The sequence below is a fragment of the Schistocerca cancellata genome, chromosome 2 (genome assembly GCF_023864275.1).
Source record: "Schistocerca cancellata isolate TAMUIC-IGC-003103 chromosome 2, iqSchCanc2.1, whole genome shotgun sequence".
NCBI classification, from domain to species: Eukaryota; Metazoa; Arthropoda; class Insecta; order Orthoptera; family Acrididae; genus Schistocerca; species Schistocerca cancellata.
This window is the reverse complement of record NC_064627.1, coordinates 702954351-702968946: the sequence shown is the minus strand read 5'-3', so window position 1 is coordinate 702968946 and position 14596 is coordinate 702954351. Positions and strand designations below refer to the sequence as shown.

The 14596-nt window shown below is 41.1% G+C and overlaps 1 long non-coding RNA gene across 2 annotated transcripts in view; it reads left to right on the top strand.

Moving 5' to 3' along the window:
• Window positions 1-12640, top strand: part of LOC126162489 (uncharacterized) — a 29505-nt gene extending 16865 nt beyond the window's left edge. For both annotated transcript variants that reach the window (XR_007535079.1, XR_007535080.1), the window contains exon 4: window positions 12437-12640. This is a non-coding gene — a long non-coding RNA (uncharacterized LOC126162489). The remainder of the gene's footprint in view (window positions 1-12436) is intronic.
• Window positions 12641-14596: the final 1956 nt, after the last annotated feature.

The window sequence follows — 14596 nt, the reverse complement described above, 5'->3', positions numbered from 1 at the left end:
GACCTTGCTGAGCTCCAAAATACTGGAACTTGGATCACATTTCTCTGGATCCCTAGTCATGTGGAGTCTCGGGAAATAAGTTCTCAGGTCATTTGGCCAATGAAGCTACCAAAAAGGAAGCCTTGGTATTAAATACTGGATCCTAGAGGCAGGTTACCCACGTAGCACATGCTACAGGCAATGTGCTGATAGGGTCGCTACAGCTGCACTGCCCAAATTTTCAGTGAAAAATTGATTACCAGTTTTGAATTGAAGCACAATAATACTGTGCAGTATACTTTTACTGAATGATAATTCCGTGTGAGATTATATGTGCACGATAATAGTCAGAAAGCGAAACAGTCTGATGAGCAGAATACTCAAGAGTCTGACAGCTATTCATTTGAATGAAAGTTAATAATATTCGAATGCTGTTTTTACTATACTTTCACCAATTATAATTTCAGCCCCATTTGCCTTCGTGGTATCACATTCTGCTCCATTACTATTGAAGGAGAATTTTACTGGCAGGTCTGCAGTATTTGTTTCAAAAACAACCATTCCACAGCAGCATTTTGTTTTTTGTTATTATAAAGTAAAATAAATCAAAATTTAGGTGTGGATGGCCTACGTACTAAACAAATCCCTTATGGTATGTTTGTCTGCCATTTTGAGCATGTTTTATTGTTTAACCCATTCAGATATTGCAATGTGGTAATTTTATCCCACAAGTGCCACAGTGTTAATTTTCCAGCTTCCAGCATGAAGCAAAATATATACTTATCAGCCAGAACATAATGACCACTATCGATGTAAACCCGTCCAGGCAATAGCAGCATCACCTGGTGAAGAATGATTGCTAGCCAGACACACCCACAGTGCATGTAGTAAGAGCGATTGTGCTATCCATTAGTAGAATGAGGAAGGCACACAGTCTATCAGATTTTGACTGAGGGCAGATTGTGATACTTCAAAGGCTCAGCACAAGCATTTCGGGAACTGCATGACGTGTTTGAGGAGTGCTGTGGTGTCATCAACATGTGGTGAAACCATATGCAGATGTCATGGGTTTGGGCAGCCACCCCTCATCTACATCTACATGTACATTTATACTCCGCAAGCCACCAACGGTGTGTGGCGGAGGGCACTTTACGTGCCACTGTCATTACCTCCCTTTTCTGTTCCCATAGCGTATGGTTCGCGGGAAGAACGACTGTCTGAAAGCATCCGTCCACGCTCAAATCTCTCTAATTTTATGTTCGTGATCTCCTTTGGGAGGTATAAGTAGGGGGAAGCAATATATTCGATACCTCATCCAGAAACGCACCCTCTCGAAGCCTGGCGAGCAAGCTACACCGCGATGCAGAGTGCCTCTCTTGCAGAGTCTGCCACTTGAGTTTGCTAAACATCTCCGTAACACTATCACGGTTGCCAAATAACCCTGTGACGAAACGCGCCACTCTTCTTCGGATCTTCTCTATCTCCTCTGTCAACCCAATCTGGTATGGATCCCACACTGATGATCAATACTCAAGTATAGGTCGAACGAGTGTTTTGTAAGCCACCTCCTTTGTTGATGGACTACATTTTCTAAGGACTCTGTCAATGAATCTCAACCTGGTACCCGCCTTACTAACAATTTTATATGATCATTCCCCTTCAAATCGTTCCGCACGCATACTCCCAGATATTTTACAGAAGTAACTGCTACCAGTGTTTGTTCCGCTATCATATAATCATACAATAAAGGATCCTTCTTTCTATGTATTCGCAATACATTACATTTGTCTATGTCTCATAGATGTTGGCAGAGCTTGCAGCAAAAATTACTTATAACTGAAGCATGGGATACCACGCGTCTGCTATTAGCCATGACGTCATCAACATGTTGAACTACAAAAAGATGGTATCAAACTCTTCAGTTGACTTTACAGCTCAAATGAAGCAGGTGATACCGGGAAATGCCCAGACATACAAGAGAATGTGGTATCGAACACTTCAGTTTACATCATCTCAAATGAAGCATGCAATTCCCATCAACCGCTGAACAATAAAAGAAAATGGTATTGTACACTTCAATTGACCTATAATAAACCTCAAATGAAACAGGTGAGTCCAATCAAGCCTCCAACATACAGAACAATACAAGGAAATATTACCGAACACACATTTCAACCTATAAAACACCACTAAAAGACACGATACAACAAAAACCATCCACACCTATCATGGACATCAATAGAAACTACACTACAAAAATCTTTTGTAACCTTGTTTGGCTCCCGAAATGGCATAAATGATGGGTGGTATCCTGATCTTCAACTGACCCAATTTTTAATACAGCTGAAAATTTATTTAACTATAAAACTACAGTGTAACTTACATTAATAGCATTACAGCAGTTTCCAAACTGACTTGAGTTCATGGCTGCTGTAGTCTTTGCGCCTTCTTACTTTACTCTTGGTATCAGTAGCAAGATGTCTTCCTTTCGTGAACCAAGGGTGTACATAGTCCATGGGCTGGAACAACATCAGTGGAGGACCAACCAACTTTATGAACATCAGATTGCTGACTGTGGAAAGATGAAATGAAACTCTTGTTGGCGAGACGATCATATTCATTTGGGAAAACCCATGTTCACATTCACTCATTGATATAGGAACACATTTCAGTACATTCTGAAGAGGAAGGAGGGATACTGGCATTTTCTTCTCCATCAAATACTCCCGAACTAGCTGCCAGCGATTCAGTTGTCGAGAACGGTTGCTGCAGCTTCGAAATGCTTGAAACAGTCAATGGCATCGCTTTTCCCACCAAAAACTTCACTGGTATCGTTCGTATTGCAATTACCATCACGAAAAAATGAAATAAAATATTTACGTCCTTGAAATAAATCTTTGGTACTTTTCCAAGTTCTCAACATTGTAAAAAAATTACTTTGGCGACGAAAAAGTTTAGGGGTACGCATCCCCCAGCGTTCCCCCAGAAAAACAGTACTGGATGTTGGATGCTGTAGGATAGGCAGACTGATAAAACAGGAAACACTGAGAATGGTGACGAAACTAACATCTGACTTTAATGCAGAGTAAAAGTATGTTTGAACAAACAGTGCACTGTTATGTTCCTAATGATGGGCCTCTGCAGTTGACGACCCATGCATGTGGCAATGTAGCACCATTACATTGTCAACTACAACTGAAATGGAGGTCTGATGAATCCCAGTGTCTTCTTCATAATGCCAATAGGTGGGCATGAATCAGTTGTCTTTCAGGGTAACAGCTTCATGACACCTGTACTGTGAGATGGACAAGCTGGCAGTAGCTCCATTATGCTCGGGAGAACATTCATGTGGGCATCCATGGGTCCAGTGGAGCTCGACAAGGCACCATGATGGCGAAGAAGTATCATACACTCCTTCATGACGGTGATGTTTCCCGATGGCAGTGATATTTTTCAGCAAGATAATGCACCTTGCCACAGTGGCAGGAATGTAATGGAATGGTTCAAGCATTGTGTATACGACCCAGGACATCCGGGAGATCCGGGAAAAACCCGGGAATTGTTTAGAATTCCGGGAATTTTTCATTGTTTTGGTTTTCAGTTAAATTTTTGTGATTTTTGACTGGTAAGAACCAATACTCCAACTAAGGATATTACTGTATCCCGCTACTGCAGAATAATACTGCAGCAACAAAACATGAACAAGAGAAAAAAAATGAAAATAAAACTTTAGTTGCAAAGGAAATGCGCCGTATACAACAACAAAACACAGTGCTCATACAAGCGTCTGCCAACAACACAGTGTGTCAAAGGCTTAGGAAGACTATGCAATGCTTCATAACAAAAAAAATGCCTCCGATGAGCCTGATGTGACAACTGTTTAAATTAGAGTCGTTTGAGAGCCGGCCGGAGTGGCCGTGCGGTTCTAGGCACTACAGTCTGGAGCCGAGCGACCGCTACGGTCGCAGGTTCGAATCCTGCCTCGGGCATGGATGTGTGTGATGTCCTTAGGTTGGTTAGGTTTAATTAGTTCTAAGTTCTAGGCAACTGATGACCTCAGAAGTTAAGTCGCATAGTGCTCAGAGCCAGTCGTTTGAGCAGTTGCAGGCGGACTCTTGCGCATGCGCTGTTCAGTCGCGTATGCGTAGTACCTTCTCCTGCTTCTGGTTACCGAAGTGTGGCTGGGCGCCACTACCTAATATTGCCCCTAATATTGCCCCGGTTTGGGAATATAGTAAATCTGGGGCAGATGCACAGAGCAGTCAGAGTTGTGGTGGGGAGGTGGGTCGTCTCCACGTGACCCGTCTTTCGTTCAGTGATTTTGTTGTTTCGCCTTCGTTTATTGCTCTCTCGTTAAATGATGATGAAACAGATTTTTGTCGCCGGGAGCTATCAAATGAATTAAAATAAGTTCGCTTAGTAACAGAAGGCGTTGGCTTAGTAACGGAAGGCAAAAATGTTATTACTTTCAGATTTTATGTACACTTTTCTGACAGTCAAGCATTAATCGTCTTGCAGAATAATGAAGTTATTTTTGTCGGTTTGCTAAAGAGATTTGGCTGTTATTAATCTTTTCTGCTGAGGCAGTAAATTTATTTGAAACAAAGAGTTTAATTTCACACACTTGGTTGGTTTCAACTGTTCGCTGCATTTCAAGTGCATGTATGGCATTATACCATAATAAAGAACCAAACATGAGAAAATACAGCACTGGTACTCCAAGAAAATTTACATCCGAATATGGACATACGAATGTGCACTTAAAGCCGAATTATTCATTTTAGTGTGGTTCACGAAATTCCGATGCTCTTGAAGTATTCTCTGATGTCTTGTTTCTTTTATGACATAATATAAGAGCTTTTAATATTTACACGTACAAACATATGGGTTTCCTGCGTCATCGTAACTGCGCAAGCGCGGTGACGCCTGTTATCTGGCGCTCTCTTGCAACTGCTGAAACGAACCAATATCTAACAGGTCGCAGGAAAATATTGCGGATAGTGGTTTGAAAAGCTTTACATTCAAAGCAAATTTCCTTTTGCGCAAGATGAACTGTGTGCGAGAATGTATGATGAATTTCTTAAATCACAAAGCGTTTGACTCTCATTTAAAAATCAACTCTTTGAGGACGATCATTTAGAAGAATTTCAAGCCCAGACCAGACATTTATGTCGTTATTAAGAATTTTATTGGCACATTTGTGTGATGTATCTTAATTTAAACCATGAACTTTTCTTATTTGCGTGTTCGCGCTACTTAAGAGTGATCTTGCTATTGACTGACTACATCATGTGTCCTATGCTGTCATCAGCAGGCGAGGTCAAGTGACATAAGCTATGACTGGCTTACAACAGCGCATCGCAATCTAGATTTCAATGCTTCGGAAAGTGACATGCAGTGTTTGGAATTCAAATTTATACCTTCGTAATACGAAAATAATATCCCCTCCGGAGTTTCGTTTTCTGAAGTGCCTGGAAATTCTAAGACGGTATATAAAACCATAAACATTCAAAGGATTGATGAGTTTTACAGTGCCGAGAAAGTTTGTACTGTCGCTTAACACGGAGAAAGTGTATTTTCACCCGGGAGAACGTGTATTTTTTATCGGGAAATCCGGGAAAAAGCCAGGAATTTTTTTTCTTTGTCCACGTATACACCCTGTCAAGGTACACAGTTGTGAGTTCCAGTTGATATACTCCCCCTCCCCTCCCCCTCCCCCCCAACTCTCCCCAGATCTGAATTCAATTGAACATAACTGGGATGTGATTGAACTCATTGCCCCCCATCCCCAGAATTTATGGGAATTAAGCAATGTGTGTGTGCGCGCGCGCACACACAGATGTGTTGCAAATTCCTTCCAGCGACCTATCAAGGCCTCATTACTTCCATGCCATGATGTGTTAATGCTGTTACCCATGCCAAAGGTGGACAACTGACTATTAGGTAGGTGGTCATAATGTTTCGGCTGATCAGTGTAGATCAGGCATATAACTTTGGTGTTTCCAGAGATCTTAGTTTTATAGGGCTGTACATTATCCTTTTTAGCATGAGCTGTAATAATTTATAATCAGTATTGAGGTGGTCTGTACCACAAGGTAGCAATCGCAACAGGAGCAACTATTAGTTCTGCTTCTTATGAATTCAAGCAATGGTAAAAGTCTGGAAAAGAATTACTTCTTTCCTTCCACTTCGTAAAAACTAGTGTAAGAACACCCTCGTCTAATGGTAAGAAGGTAGTTATACAAAAATATTATTTCAGTTTTGTGATGGAGATTTTTGTTTGTATTAGGCAAGCTGAATAACCTTTTTGGGCTCAACACTGTTATTTCAGTTGCAAATAATGTGAATGAAAATTGTGGTCCTCTTCAGCATTTACAATAACATTCTACAGATTTTAAATACAGGGCTGGACATTTGTAATATGTTTATATATGAACATTTAATAATTTTTTCTAGACAATGAAACATAAGAAGTCCACAGCTTTGTGAATTTAGTATTGGCCTGGAGAAGGCAAAGAGAAGCAGGAAGTTGAGTTTGTTGCCAGTTACCACCACTCAAAGTGTTCTGAATATGTGCAGTACCTGGAATAGTGCAAATAAAGCATGCCATGCAGACGAGCAAAATTACATGGAACATAAAAATATAATTATATATGTGGTGTCTGTTCTTTTGGACAGCACAGATGCACAGGCGGTCCATGGTCCATGGTTATGTAATTGCTGTGAACACAGAGGTGGCTCACAAACAGAGCACCCTAGAGTGCCCCTGAGAAGTAAAACACTAAGAAGAATCACTTCTCAGCTTTTGACAAGATCAATGTGTAGGTTTTTTTTGGGAATAAGGAAATTTTATTTAATTTCGGTAATAATGGGTTACATCACTGACAATTTATATTTTTACATACAGGATCATCCTTAATCCATATTCATGTTCCTTCTTGTTCATTAATTTTGCAATGATTCCTGGTCCTTAATACTAATGGCATTGTAGATGTAAAGTAGGATTTATCCACATCTCTGTTATGTACCTCTCCAATCTAAGAGGTATGACAGGCAATTACATCCATACTATTAAGTCTCAAGTCCTGGAGCTGTTTTCACTTTTTCGCCATTATACCGCACTACTGCGATAGTTAACCAACCATTACCATGCCACGCAGCACCAACGTTGGTAAGGTTCAGTGCAGATGTACAAAAAGCTCAAACTCTTACAGGAATCAACAAGTTGCCACAAGTAATGAGACTAATGATTAGGGGCACTACATCACTAGTGTGCGGTGTTAAGTTGAGAATTTTGGTCTGAAAAGAGGCATGCTAAGGTAGTCAGTGCAGTTGTGGTGACCACTGTGTCCAGATTGCACAGTGATCAGCACACCTGTTTAGTAAACTGGAGACCAGGGTTCGATCCCTGATCCAACACAAATTTTCGATTGGCCTGATATAAACCAGCGCCCACTGGCAGCTAATGTATGATTCTTCTGTGTCTTAAAAATGTAATTGGCTTTGTTCTCAGTCTGGAGGCTGGTTTGATGGTGCTCTTCACACTAGTCTGTATTGTGAAAGCCACATCTCTGTTGAACTACTGCAACCTACATACATTTCAAGTTGCTCTATTGAAGTAAAGCTTTGGTGTCCAAAATTTTTACGGTCACCACTACCACTACACTTCCCTCCATTATAAGATTAACTATTTCTGTTTACTTCTACTGTTAAATGTTTTGCTCACAAAATAGCAAAACCCTTTCTACTTTCTGCATCTCATTTCCTACTTACAATCTCCTGTCAAGACATTGTCCACTGCACTCAGCTGATCTTCAAGCTCCATACATGTCTGCGACAGGTTTAGAATGTGGGGTGTTCTTACTTCAATTCTTTTTCCACATTTTTCCTTACTGTTAAGTCTTTGCAGAGATTGAACAAGTGGAATAAAACATATAACGCTTTCATTCCCTTCTTAACTATTGCGTCTCTTTCATGTCTTACATGAAACAATGGAAACACCAGGGTGGAATGTAACAATATTATGAAAGGAAAGTTGCTAATCACCATATAGTGGAGATGGTGAGGTGCAGATAGGCACAATAAGAAGACTGTAACAATATAAGCTTTATACCAACAAGGCCTATGTCAAAAATGGATGACCCACACACAACTCACACACTTGATGGGAGTGGCAACTGGGTGGGGGTAAGGAGGAGGCTGGGAGGGGGATGGGGAAGGATAGCAGGGTATGGGTGGGGCACAGTGAAGTGCTGCTGTGGAGCATGCATGGACGAGGTGGAGAGAGGGTAGGGTGGCTGGATGTCATTGGTAGGTTAGGTGGTAGGCAGGAGAGAGGTTGGAGGGGTGTGGTTGAAAGGGAGAGAAGTAAAAAGACTGGGTGCATTGATGGAATGAGGGCTGTATAGTTCTGGAATGGGAACAGAGAAGGGGTTGGATGGGTTAGACAAATGACTAACAAAAGTTGAGGCTCATCTCTGGCTGCCACCCCTCCTTCCATAATGACCTCCATTTGTTCAGATTCCACCAATCCTTAGCCCTCACCAACATAGTCCTGCATAACAATAACAACCAAGCTCAAATCTCCTTGCAATATCTTCTCTCCATCTGTACAGTTCTCCTTCTATGCAATCTCAAATTCCTGGAACCCATAACACACACAAACTCTTGCTCACTAGGAACTAGAGCAACATGCACAACGCCACCTCAAAAAACATCACTGCACTCACATCCTGCTCCTGCTTTGGAGTGCCACTGTCCACCACCTCTACAATCATCTCCAAACCTCCCTCACATCCACTCATAGCTGACAAACCCTGTCTCGCAGACCTATTACACTTACCCCTCCCTCCCTCCCTCCTACCACCACACACAGTCCAGAACCTAAGCAGACCCAAAACACAGTTGTGAAGTTTTCCTATAGAAGCCTTAGCCCCACAGAAATATCAGTCCTTTCCAAAGGCCTCACCTTTTGCCCCACTCCCAATTTCAATCATCCAAGACTTGGTGGAGACGTTCTCTCCTTCTTCCAGTCCCTACATTGAAAACACTTTTTCACCACCAACCCTATCAATCAGACCAATGTTGAACCCTGGCAGACTCAGTTCACTCCTCCATCCAACCGTGATCAACCCACACTGCCCCCAAATCACTCACTGTTAACTTTCCAGAATTTCTTAACATCAAATCTTGCCTCACCATCATTCCCCAAATCCCACAACATGCAAACTAACCCTACATCTGCAAAAAGAACTGCAGTCCACCGCCTAAAAACTGATCCTGACCTTTTGATCCTACTTGTGGACAAATGCTCCACCATTGTTGTTTTGAACCACTTTGATTACCTGGCAGAAGGACTCCGCCACCTATCAGACACATCCACCTACAAACCTCGCACAGTGACCCCATTCCAGAAATCCAGCAGGATCTCCAGGCTCTCCTCAAATCCTTAGGCCCATCCCAGAACCTCTCCTCGGAGTCCATCTCTCTGCTCACCCCTACAACTCCCTGCACTCTCCATGCTTCCTAAAATCCATAAACCCAACCACCAAGGATGTCCCATTGTAGCAAGTTACTGTGGCCCCACGGAGAGAATCTCTGCTCTTGTAGACGAACATCTTCAGCCTATTACCTGCAACCTACCCTCCGTTATAAAAGATACCAACCATTTCCTGTCCCTTTACCAGATGGTGCCCTGCTCGTCGCTATTGATGACACCTCCCATTTACAGGAACATCCCCTATGCCCATGATCTTACTGCTGTTCAACACTACCTTTCCCAGTGCCTGACAGATTCCAAACCAACCACCTCCTTCCTAGTCGCCATGACCAACTATACCCTCAACCACAATTACATTTCCTTTGAATGCATTACCTTCAAAAAGATCTGGGGTATGGCTATGGTCACCTGCATGGCACTATCCTATGCCCACCTATTCATGGGCCATCTAGAGTAATCCTTCCTAAACACCCAGAACCCTAAATATCTTACCTGGTTCAGATTCATTGATGACATCTTAGCAATGGTGAGGACACCCTATCTACATTCCTCCAGAACCTCAACTACTTCTCCCCATCTGCTTCATCTGGTCCTACTCAACCCAAGAAACCACCTTCGTAGATGCTGACCTCCACCTGAAAGATGGCTACATCAGTACCTATGTCCATATCAAACCTACTAACATCATGTGATACCTCCACTTGAACAGCTGGTGCCTATTCCATACCAAGAAGTCCCTTTAATACAGCCTAGCCACCCATGGCTATCATATCTGTACTGATGAGCAGTCCCTCTCAAAATATACCAAGGGTCTCATTGAAACCTTCACGGACTGTAATTACCCTCCCAACTTTGTACAGAAAGATATCTCCCATGTCTTATCTCTCCAGCCACCTACCACTATCTCAAAGTCCCAACATCTGGACACGAGGAGAACTCCTCTCATGACTCGGTATCACCCAGGACTGGAGCAACTGAATTACATTCTCTGCCAGGTTTTTGACTACCTCTCGTTGTGCCCTGAAACGAGAAATGTCCTGCACACTATCCTTCACACTCCTCCCACTGTGGTATTCTGCTGTCCACTGAACCTGCTCAATATACTCATTCATACCTAAACAACCCCTGCTCCCAACCCCTTTCCTCATGGCTCATACTCCTGTAATACGCCCAGATGCAAGACCTGTCCCATACGTGGATGAAGATCTGTAGCTGTAGTAATATTATGAGATTTTGTCACAATTTCAGGTTTTTATGATATCAGCTGTATTAGTCATGGAAATTATACCTATTGTTGACATTAAAATTTGTGCCGGACAGACACTATGGCATGTGGAGATTTGTATTGGTCCTGGATGTGTGCGTGGATAGCTGAGATGGTTAAGGTGACTGGTTGTGATAAGCAGGAAATCCAGGTTGAAGTCTCAGGAAGGCACAAATTTTCTTGCGTCTCCAATAGGTATCATTTCCATGCCTAGTACAGTTGATGTCAAAAATATTTGGAATTGTCACGAAAGTTCATAATGCAACAAGTAGTCCCTAGAATGCAAATAATTTTTGGATGTTCCAGTTTGAAAGAGAGAATTCAGGCAAATGGTATAACTCTAATAACACAATAATAGACAGATACGTAGATTGTAACTGCATCTGCATGCTAAAATACTTTTATTAAATAATGCTGGTCAGCATGATCAAGGATATTGGCATAAGTTTCTTCAAATGAACATCCAGCAAAGTATTAAGAAAATGTGGGTTTGAGAATGGGCTGTGGATTAACTAAACTTTTGTTTAACAGAGTGCACCACTGTCTCATTACATTAATACTTTTATGGTGGCAGCTGCTTCAGAGTATAATTAGTGTTGTCATCTATGTGCATGTATACCAGAAGCTGTTTCTGTACCTTCACCACATTTAGTGAGGCCTTGGTTAAAGAAGAGTCATTAGGGGCGAATATTGTCAATTACATTGAGAGTTGTGAAACACAACATGAGATCAATTCAACTTGTAGTTTTCACTGTGTAATATAATCCTAGGTACCTAGGTATGACTCTTAAAACAGCATTCTGTTCTGAGAGACATTTTCTTGTAGTTAGCAATTGAAAAAAGTCCAAAAAAGACTAAATACAGGGTGTACATAAAGTCCGGAGACTCTTTCAATTATTTATTGCACAAGAATCAAACATTTTACAGATGTCATACGTATGTCATTTTGAAGAGAAACCCTCAGTCCCCCCCCTCCATGTATACCGCCACAGTGTAGTTTGGTAATTTGCTGATAGTCGGCGCTGGTCGCAAACGTGGTGAGTTCAGGTGCGGAGCCAGCTTTCTGAGTGCTGTGTCACCCTGATCACCAGATCTGTGACTTTTTTCTGTGGGGATACATTAAAGAGCTGGTGTATGTACTGCATTTACCACGTGATGTAGCAGAGCTCTGGGAGAGAACACGGGAAGCGACTGCCACAGTCGACAATGTCGTGCTGGGACGGGTATGGCAAGAATTTGATTACCATATTGATATCTGCCGGGTCACATGTGGTGCGCGTATCAAATGTTTGTAAAAAAAAACTTTTGAGTTTCTCTTCAAAATGCAATATGTATGACATCTGTACAATGTTAAGTTCTTTTGCAATAAATAATTGAAATGTACACCCTGTACATTACACATTTATTGGTTTGTGATATGTTTATCAGTTTTACAACCATATGTTATCCTGGAGAGAGTGGTAAGATTTTCATTTTCTTTAACTCAGCTTGACTACACTGTTAATTCACAAATTTTGTCCAGTTGTATTCTGAACGGACATATCAGCTGAAAATCTTTACTCTTAAGCATTAAGATATTATTATTTTAGATTCATTTTTTCTTTGCATTTTTATAAGAAAGTAGTGAATAAGAGGTATTTTTGAAAGAGCCAATTTGTAATATTGTACTGTGCTTTTTTCGTGTCATTTTGAAGCATCAGATATTGAGCAGATGGACAGGTTTGCTTCAGGAGGTTATAGTGATGAATCTACTATTGTATATTTGCAACACCCCTGTGTTATTTTGACAGCCCTTGAAGTTTTGGGCTATAAAGTAGTTGCATCTTCATCTACATCTGTCAAACAGGACTATAATGAATACATGTGGACACTGACAAAGGATTTTGCTCAACAGAAAGCTAGTGAGTAATTCTCTTGCTGATATTGTCTGCTGTTACAAGTTTTTACAGTATCTCACAGCTGTTTTGTAGTGGCAGTAATTGATTTGTGTGCCCTTTCCTCACTCATAAAATTTTGCATGAATATCTTTCATCTGATTGAATGACTTTAACCACACTCATTTGAATGAAAATTTGAACCTCTCTCCTCCACACAAAAATAGCTCTTGTGACATATAAATAACATTTTTGTTCACAAATCTGCAACTTCATTTATACTTGTTAATAATTATGTGATAACATCATCATCGAGTTCTAAATATTATTGGAATAGTATACTTACTTTGTCTTTGAATTTTTGTAAATAATAGAATGTATACTTGATATGCTTCCTTGTCTCTACTACAGCTATTCCATCACAGAGCTCTTGATGGTGAGCAGATGATTAAATATCCTAGAAGGACTTAGCCAAAAGTTGGGATTGTGTTTGAATGTCCCAAAACAGCTAATACAGTCTTTGAACATACAGTGAAGAAAGAGTAACTGATTGACCCTTTGGCTGCCAAGATCTCCACAGCAAACGAATGGCATACCTCAGGTGTGATAGACTGCTACAGCAGTTTGACTCAGACATGTTCATGATGCACACAGCTGCTGTAAAAGTTTTGAGACTCATGCTTATCATTTAGTGGTGATTCTGTAATGTCTGTCTGATGGCAGCCCTGCTGACAGACTTGCCAAAGTATTCCATTTCATTTCAGTACAACACATGGTGGATCAGTGTGCAGCAAATGTAGATTTTTTTTGTAAACTCATCAAATACAGCTTCAAACCAAAGTCATTATAAAAAATGAAATAGTTTGGTTAAACATGTACTACAAACAGCCAACAGTAAATTACCTGTCTAAAGATTGATATGAGAATGTATGAATGCAAATATTAAAATAACAAACCTAACTCTCCCATTGTTTGCAGAAAGAGCAGATAAAAAAGTGTTATGTGCCACACTACAAATGTTATTGCCATAGCCTCAAAATTGGCAGCTGATATTCTAGTGGATATGGGCTCTTAAACTTGATGTAAAGCAAAACTATTTCACCACAATACCACCTTTGCTTCCTTATGATTGTGCAATATTGGTGTAAATAGTGCATACTTTGATGGATCCTCCCCCTGTGTGTTAACACATCAGACTGATACTTGATTCCATGTCTTGGAATATGGCTTGCCAGACTGTATTGGATGTGCCACTCACTGCGTGTTAGAATGTCTGCATTGTTTGTGTGGGTTTTGTAGCCATTTTCTTATTGCATGGATTGTTGATGGACGGTGTTGCTATTGCATGCCTATCTGATTACCTGAATTGATTTCATTAGACCATTTTTGTATGTTTGATTTGGAGGGAGAGTGTGTCTGAAAGAAGATGCTCATTTTATCTACTTAGTCACATAATCAAGAAAGGGGTAAGTCCGCCGCTCGTGGTCTCGCGGTAGCGTTCTCGCTTCCCGAGCACGGGGTCCCGGGTTCGTTCCCGGCGGGGTCAGGGATTTTCACCTGCCTCGAGATGACTGGGTGTTTGTGTTGTCCTCATCATTTCATCATCATCCAGGAAAGTGGCGAAATTGGACTGAGCAAAGATTGGATAATTGTACGGGCGCTGATAACCACGCAGTTGAGCGCCCCACAAACCAAACATCATCATCATCATCATCATCATCACAAGAAAGGGATAAGTCCCCTTAGTGTGTGTTTAAAAGCCATAACTGGGAAATTGTATTGTTCATACGACTTAGTTTTCCATCTGGAATGTTCTTGATTGTTAAGATGTTGAACTGGACAGAAATAATTGTTAGTGACTTCTAGCAGTGATGGAGAATTTTTGTCTGCCAACACTCGGGGCCTGTGAGCACATACTGAGATGTAATATATTAGCCACATTTTTATTAACTGCTAAGTATTAGTTTGTTTTTCTAGTTA